Source organism: Ochotona princeps, chromosome 14 (genome assembly GCF_030435755.1).
Source record: "Ochotona princeps isolate mOchPri1 chromosome 14, mOchPri1.hap1, whole genome shotgun sequence".
Classification (NCBI taxonomy): Eukaryota; Metazoa; Chordata; class Mammalia; order Lagomorpha; family Ochotonidae; genus Ochotona; species Ochotona princeps.
The window spans coordinates 30,805,305-30,812,472 of NC_080845.1; positions in this window are offsets into that span (position 1 = coordinate 30,805,305).

A 7,168-nucleotide genomic window follows, 5' to 3' on the forward strand; every position below is an offset into this window, starting at 1 on the left:
TCCCAGGCACATTAGCTGGATTGGAAGTGGAGTGGCCAGGGCTACAGATCCAGTGAGGTGGAAAAACTCCTGGCTTTCCAGTCTCGCAGCAGAGCCTCCCTCTTGATTTATCGCTTGCACTGTGAGCTGTGGCATCCTGTGACCACTTGGAGGCAGCAAAACCCAGTCAGGGATCCCACTGTTAGGCGAGACCACTTTTATTTTTTTTATTTATTTTTTTTCAGTACCAACATTAACAATTTATTTTAACTTAGTATAATGATTCATAGTTTATATTTCTTTGGAGTATTCAGTAAAAACATTTTTAAACTGCATTTATTTCATTTTATGACAGTTTCATAGGCTCTGGGATTCCCCCAGCCCTCCCCCTACATTGAATTCCTCCACATTGTTACAGTAGTACAGATCATCACCAGTCAAGGTTCCTTCATTGCGGGCATGGACCAAGCAGAGAGTCCAGAATCTTATTGTCCAGATAAATTCAACAGTTTCATTGGGAAACCATCCCTGGTCTGAAAGTAGGGCTGGCAGAATATCATCCCCTCCAATGAAAAGCCCCTACACAATTCCAACAACAATTTACAACATCATGAAGTTAATTGACATGGTATTGAGTGACCAGTATATTAGAAAATGCAAGTTTTTAACCACATCCTGTGACTACTTCATTGACATCTCAATTATATTTTATACACAACCAGCTGCTATACACCTTAAAATAGTTATATGGTACTATTCAGCTGTCTCGTGTCTATTTTCATTTATATATTTAGCAGCTTAAAGTATTCAAGCATGATTTCTACTGAACTACACAAAATTTAGGATAGTCCAAAACAGGTTTATACCTTAAACAAACCATATGTTAACAATTGAGGAGCAGAACAGTTTTAGGAGGGTATGCAGAGAAATCTTCAATGCCTTAGTGAGGAGTAATTAATCTTTGTGTCCTACCTAGTTAGGTACATGGGCGTCCAAACTGTTTCCTGTCTGTTTTAAGCTTTCCTTATTGGCCTCTGTTTATCTGATCTAATTTGAGGGGTGGGGGTCCCCGAACGACCCTGATGGTCATTGCAAGAGAGGGTGGAGAGCCAAAGTTGGAACTGAATTAGGACCAGAGAAAGCTTCTCTCCCAAGTCCCAAAGGAAGTTTATTGTTCTGTTTCTGAGGACCACTCAGGGCTCCTGGCTGTTGTTCCGATGACATTAGATCCTGTGAGGAAGGATCTGGACTTCTTTCATCCCGTGTGGGAGATCCGATAGGGAATGGATGACCTCAGAGTTCTCGGCCTGCGAGAGCACTCCAATTCCCTGTGGAGACCACTTTTAAAAACACTGGGCAGGAACGTCTCCTGATGGCCGCACATAGCACCATCCATGGAGTCAATCTGCCAAAAAAGTTGAACCTGAATTGGTTAAAGCTATGGGTCCAAATACATATTTAGCAGAAACATGGGAGAAGAAAGGACATGTTACACATCGTTAGGATCTGGGGCCCCTATACTGCCTCTGCCTGGCCATGGCCTGACGTACTACCAGACTAGACCCAGGACCCTCACCAGCTTGACGGCTGTGGATTGTCCAGGGAAGAGTATTTGGAGATGTGTGAGATTGGGGACCACAGAGGAAGTACTTTACAGGTATAGAATAACTTCTGGGGGCTTCCACAGACTAGGCCACTGCACTCACAGGTAAACAAGCGGGCTGAGACCAGGAGGTTTGCAGAGGGAAACTGGAGGATATGTCTTGGTCAGACCAGTGCACCTGTCCACATGAGAGTCCTGGGCTGGGCTTGGTGGCATTGCCAACCACCTACCTGCACACAGCAAAGCTAAGGTTGGGGGTCCTGACAAGCAAGGCTAGGCCACAGTACCTGCCAGTGAGTGTCAGGGGAGGGGACAGGCTACACAAGATTAGACCATAACACCAAGCAGCACGCACATGAGAGAACCTGGTTGGGGCACAAATTCTGTAGGGGATTGTGAGCTCACCCCTGTGGGACTGCAGCACCACTAGTTTGCATATGAGTTGAGGTAGTGATGGGCCAAGGTAGGCATGATAATGGAACTAACTGACACTGATGGGTACTGGGTTTGGGAACAAACTGAGTTGGTCCAGGCTGTAGCACCCATAAGCGTACTCAAGAATTGGGTCCGTGGATGGACTGGGTTGCAGCACCCACGAACACATAAAAAGGCCAGGTCGGAGGTTGGACTATGCCAGGCGGGAGTCTAGCACTCACCAGCATGTGAGATCTAGATTTTGGAACAGGCCTGGTGCGAGAACTTGGGAAACTGCCCTACTAGATCATAGCTTGCGCTGATGAGCAAGACAACCAGGACTGAGTGTGGGCCAGGCCATGCAAGGCTGCACCACCCATCAGCATGTGTGTGGGTTTGCTCGGGGAAGGGGAGCATTGCAGGCTGGGCAGGGCCAGGCCACTTTCATGCATAGGAGGCAGGATGTGGGGTGGGCAGGGCCAAAGTAAGCGATCATACCTGCTAGTTCACACAAGAGTCAAAAATGGGGTTGGCTGGGTGATGCTAGGCTGTAGCACTACTGATGAGAATGGTGGTGGGCCAGGCCAGCCCAGGCAGCAGCATCCATTGATTAGTGCTAGAACTGACAGCAAGCCATGCAGGCTAAGTCAGAGCAACCACTGACATTTGCAAGAACCAGGGCTGGGAGTGGGCCTGATAGGGGAACAAAGGAGAATCCACTTCTAGGTAGCTATTCCCACTGGTAAGCATCAGAGCTGGGTCTGTGGGCAGACCTGACTGAACATGGCTGCAGCATTCTGCTACAGATGTATGGACTGGGTCTGGGGGCATGATAGACTGGGTTAGACCCTGATACCCACTGGCATTCACAGGAGCTAGAGTGGGTACAGGATGAGCTGGGATAAACCACAGCACCTATGGATGTGTACAAGAGCCGGATCGGATATGGGACAGGCAAGATAGTATACTGCACAAGTTGGCATACACAGGAACCATGGTTGGAGGTGGGCCTAATGGGAGTTATTGTGAGTCACCCTGACTCAGCTGCATTTCCTACTGGTGTGCTTAAGAACTGAGTTTGTCTACGCCATAGCACAGGTCTAGGAGATGGAGCTGGGGGAAGAACTAACCAGGTAACTCTATTCATAGGTGTGCATGGGCTGATCTGGGTTATGAACTGAACTGGACCCCACACTAGCTGCCCGCTCTAACAGTGCACACTAGAGTCAGGTCTAGGATCATCTCAGGTGAGCTTTTCTTGTAAGATTTACTTATTTTCATTAGGAAGGCAGATTTACAAAGAAAAGGAGAGACAAAAATATCTTCCATCTGCTGGTTCACTCCCCAAATGGCTGTAGCAGCAGAATCGATCTGAAGCCAGGAGCCAGGAGCTTCTTTCTGGTCTCAAATGAGGGTGCAGGGTCCCAGGGCTTTGGGCCATTCTCTGCTGCTTTCCCAGGCCAAAAGCAGAGAGCTGAATGGAAATGGGGCACAAACTGGAGCCTGGGACTGGCACTGTGGCATATCAGGTAAAGCCTCTGCCTGCAATGCTGGCTTTCTTTCATGGGTGCTGATTGGAATCTGGCAGCTCCACTTTTTTTTTCACTCATATTTTTATTGTAAATATGTGAAAGGAAAGAACACAGCAAAGTAAATATAGGAAAGAGATAATATGTACATTTTTAAAGCATAGTTTAAATGCACCTTTTATCACAACTATGTCTTCATCTAGAGCTGTGATTTTTCTTATCCCATAGACTTGCCTTTGCAGCTGTCTGCAGTCCTAATTGTGCAGGTTTGTGCCTTGTCCCCAAGAAATGCTGCAGGCTTTTCGTTTTTTACTGAAATTTTGAATGTTACAATCCTTTTAGATCACAATGATTTTTCTCCGCTAGGTTATCTGTCTCACTTTCGCAAACAATGGACGGTGAAGACTGAGCAAAGTGAAGGAAATGTATTGAAAAAAGGAGAGAACGCTCCAGTTGTCGTGAGGCTTCCTGATGAGGCAAGCCTGTTTGCTCCCCTTCTGATCCAGCTCCCTGCTAATGGCATGGGAAAAGCAGCGGAGGAGGGCTGGAGTACATGGTTCCTGGCTATCCATGTGGGAAACCAGGACAAAGCTCCTGGCTCCTGGCTATTGTGGGGAGTGAACCAGCACATTGAAGATGTTTGTATCTCTCCCCCCGTCTCTCTGTACTCTGCCTTTCAAATAAATGCAATTTTTAAAAAAGAAAGAAAAAAATTCCCCAACTATGTCTCAGAGCCACATTCTATTTTACATTTCCACCCCACAAAGTATGAGTGAACTGGCAGTTCCATTTCTCTCCATCCTCACTAGCATTTAGCACTATCACTGTTTTTCTTTTTCCTTTTTTAAAAATAAATATCCCTTTTCTTTTCTCCTTTTAAGATTTTGTTCTGTTTTTATTTGAAAGGCAGAGTTACAGAGAGCAGAGACAGAGAGATCTTCCATCCCTTGGTTCACTCCGCAAGTGGCCACAACAGCCAAAAGCCAGGAGTCAAGAGCTAGGAGCTTCTTCCAGGTCTCCCACATGGGTTCAAGAGCCCAAGGACTTGAGCCATTTTCTCCTGCTTTCCTAGGCCATAGAAGGGAGCAGGAAAGGAAGTAGAGCTTTCAGGATTAGAACCAACACTCATATAGGATGCCGGCCCCATAGTAAGAAGTTTAGCTTCCTATGCCATGGTGCCAGTCCCACTAGTACTAGTTTTCACTTGAACCATTCTCCATGTTTTGCTAGTGAAACCCTCCCCACACCAAATTTTCAAAAAATTTCAGAAGGTACTGTGTCTGCTGATGGTCGTTGGACCTCTGACTCTCAAACAAGGATCCTTATTGGGACCCAAGGAACTTCATAAACACAGGAATTCTAGCATCATCGCTGTGGGACGTGGCCTGGCCATCAAGAATTGTTAAATTTCCATGGGTGTTCCAGTGTACAGATTCATGAACCACTGATACCATTTCCATGCCTTGGTCAATTTCCTCCTACTGTTTCTGGATCCATTGAATGAGATGCATCAGGGATTGTAAAACAGCTTATTCTGAGTAAGAGAAGATTTAGAAGCCAGACTCCATGGTTTTTCCTAAAACAATACCAGTAGAGCTAACACGCTGTGTTATAGGAAACTTCTTTTCATGGATACGGAAAAGACTCAAATCATGTGAACACAAATCATAAGCACCCAGGTCATACTTCAATCTCCAGAAATAAGGTGTGGTGGTAGAATGACGATGGGTTTGGGAATCAGCAGTTCTGGTGATGAGTTTTGCTTTGTTCCAAAGAGCTGTGGGACCTTGAGAGAGTCATCTGGCCTCCCCAAACTTCATTTTGCTCTCCCTAAAATCTATACTGATGGTCCCCTTAGAAGTTTTATACAAGATAAAATATGCTATGGCTGGCACTGTTGCAACATGGGTCAACTCAGCTTTGACACTGGCATCCAACACGGGTGCTGGTTTGACTCCGAACTGTATCACTTCCAGTCCAGCTCACTACTATTGCACCTGAGAAACCAGCGGAGGATTGTCCAATTAAATAAAAATAGAGAATAGCATTTGGAAATTTATCTCATTCAATGCTCAGAGATCAAAGGTGAACCATTCTTTCTATTATCATCCTCTGCAGGTTTAAGTCCTTGTTCACACTGAAATCTGAGGGCAGTTATAGCCTGGCCTTCACATAAGCTACAGCATGAACAGGATGTTGAAGGCCATTATGACATAGTGCACCACGACATACGGACTCTTCCGCGCACCAATTCAGCCACACTTCCAAAATATATCCAAAAGTCCAGTTTTATTTCTGTCCAGCAGGCTGGGTGCCAAGGATCAGATACAAGCACAGGTACATATAAGCATCAAGATTACAGTCAACAGACTGAAATTTGAAAATGGCAGACGTAGGGTCCGGCACCATGGCCTAGAGGCTAAAGTCCTCGCCTTGAAAACACCGAGATCCCATATGGGCGCCGGTTCTAATCCTGGAAGCTCCACTTCCCATCCAGCTCCGTGTTTGTGGCCTGGGAAAGCAGTTGAGAACGGCCCAAGGCTTTGGGACCCTGCACCCGCGTGTGGGAGACTCTTGGAAGAGGTTCCTGGCTCCTGGCTTCGGATCGGCACAGCACCGGCCTTTGCAGCTCACTTGGGGAGTGAATCATCAGACGGAATATCTTCCTCTCTGTCTCTCCTCCTCTCTGTATATCTGACTTTGTAATAAAATAAACAAATCTTTAAAAAAAAATGTCAGACATAGTGAGCTTGGCACAGCCTCAGCCACATCACCCTTCTGGGCCCGGGGTGAAAGGCAAAAATAAATAAGTCTTTAAAAGAAAATATTTTTAATGTTCTACTCTCCTGCACAAATTCTGTGATGTCTTTCTGGAGGCTATAAATGTGGTTTTGGACAAATGAACTGGCTTCTTCGAAATAAGGATGACTACTGTTCTCTTCAAAAATAGCTTTTAAGGGACCAGCACCATGGCTCAACAAGCTAATCCTCCATTCTTTGTCACTTGCATCCCATGGGTGCTGGTTCATGTCCTGGCTGCTCCATGTCCCATTCAGCTCCCTGCTTATGAACTAGAAAAGCAGCAAAGGATGGTTCAAGTCCTTGGACCCCTGCACCCACAGGGAGACCAAGAAGAAGCTCCTGGCTCCTGGCTGTGGATAGCCTCAGCTCTGGCTGTTGTGACCATTTGGGGAGTAAATCAATGTATGGAACATCTCTCTTTCTGTGTGTCTCTCCTTCTCTCTGAAAATCTGCCTTTCCAATAAAAATAAATATTTTTAAAAATTAAACTTCTTGGGACCAGCGTGGCAGCCTAGAGGTTAAAGTCCTCGCCTTGCATGTGCCAGGATCCCATATGGGCACCTTTTCTAATCCCAGTGGCCTTATTTCCCATCCAGCACCCTGCTTGTGGCCTGGGAAAGCAGTCGAGGATGGCCCAAAGCCTTTGGACCCTGCACCCACGAGGGAGACCCAAAAGAAGCTCCAGGCTCCTGACTTTGGATCAGCTCAGCTTTGGCTGTTGTGGCCACTTGGGGAGTGAATCAACAGACAGAAGATGTTGCTCTCTGACTCTCCTCCTCTCTGTATACCTGCCTCTCATTAAAACATAAATAATTCTAAAAAAATTAAACTTTTTACCTGC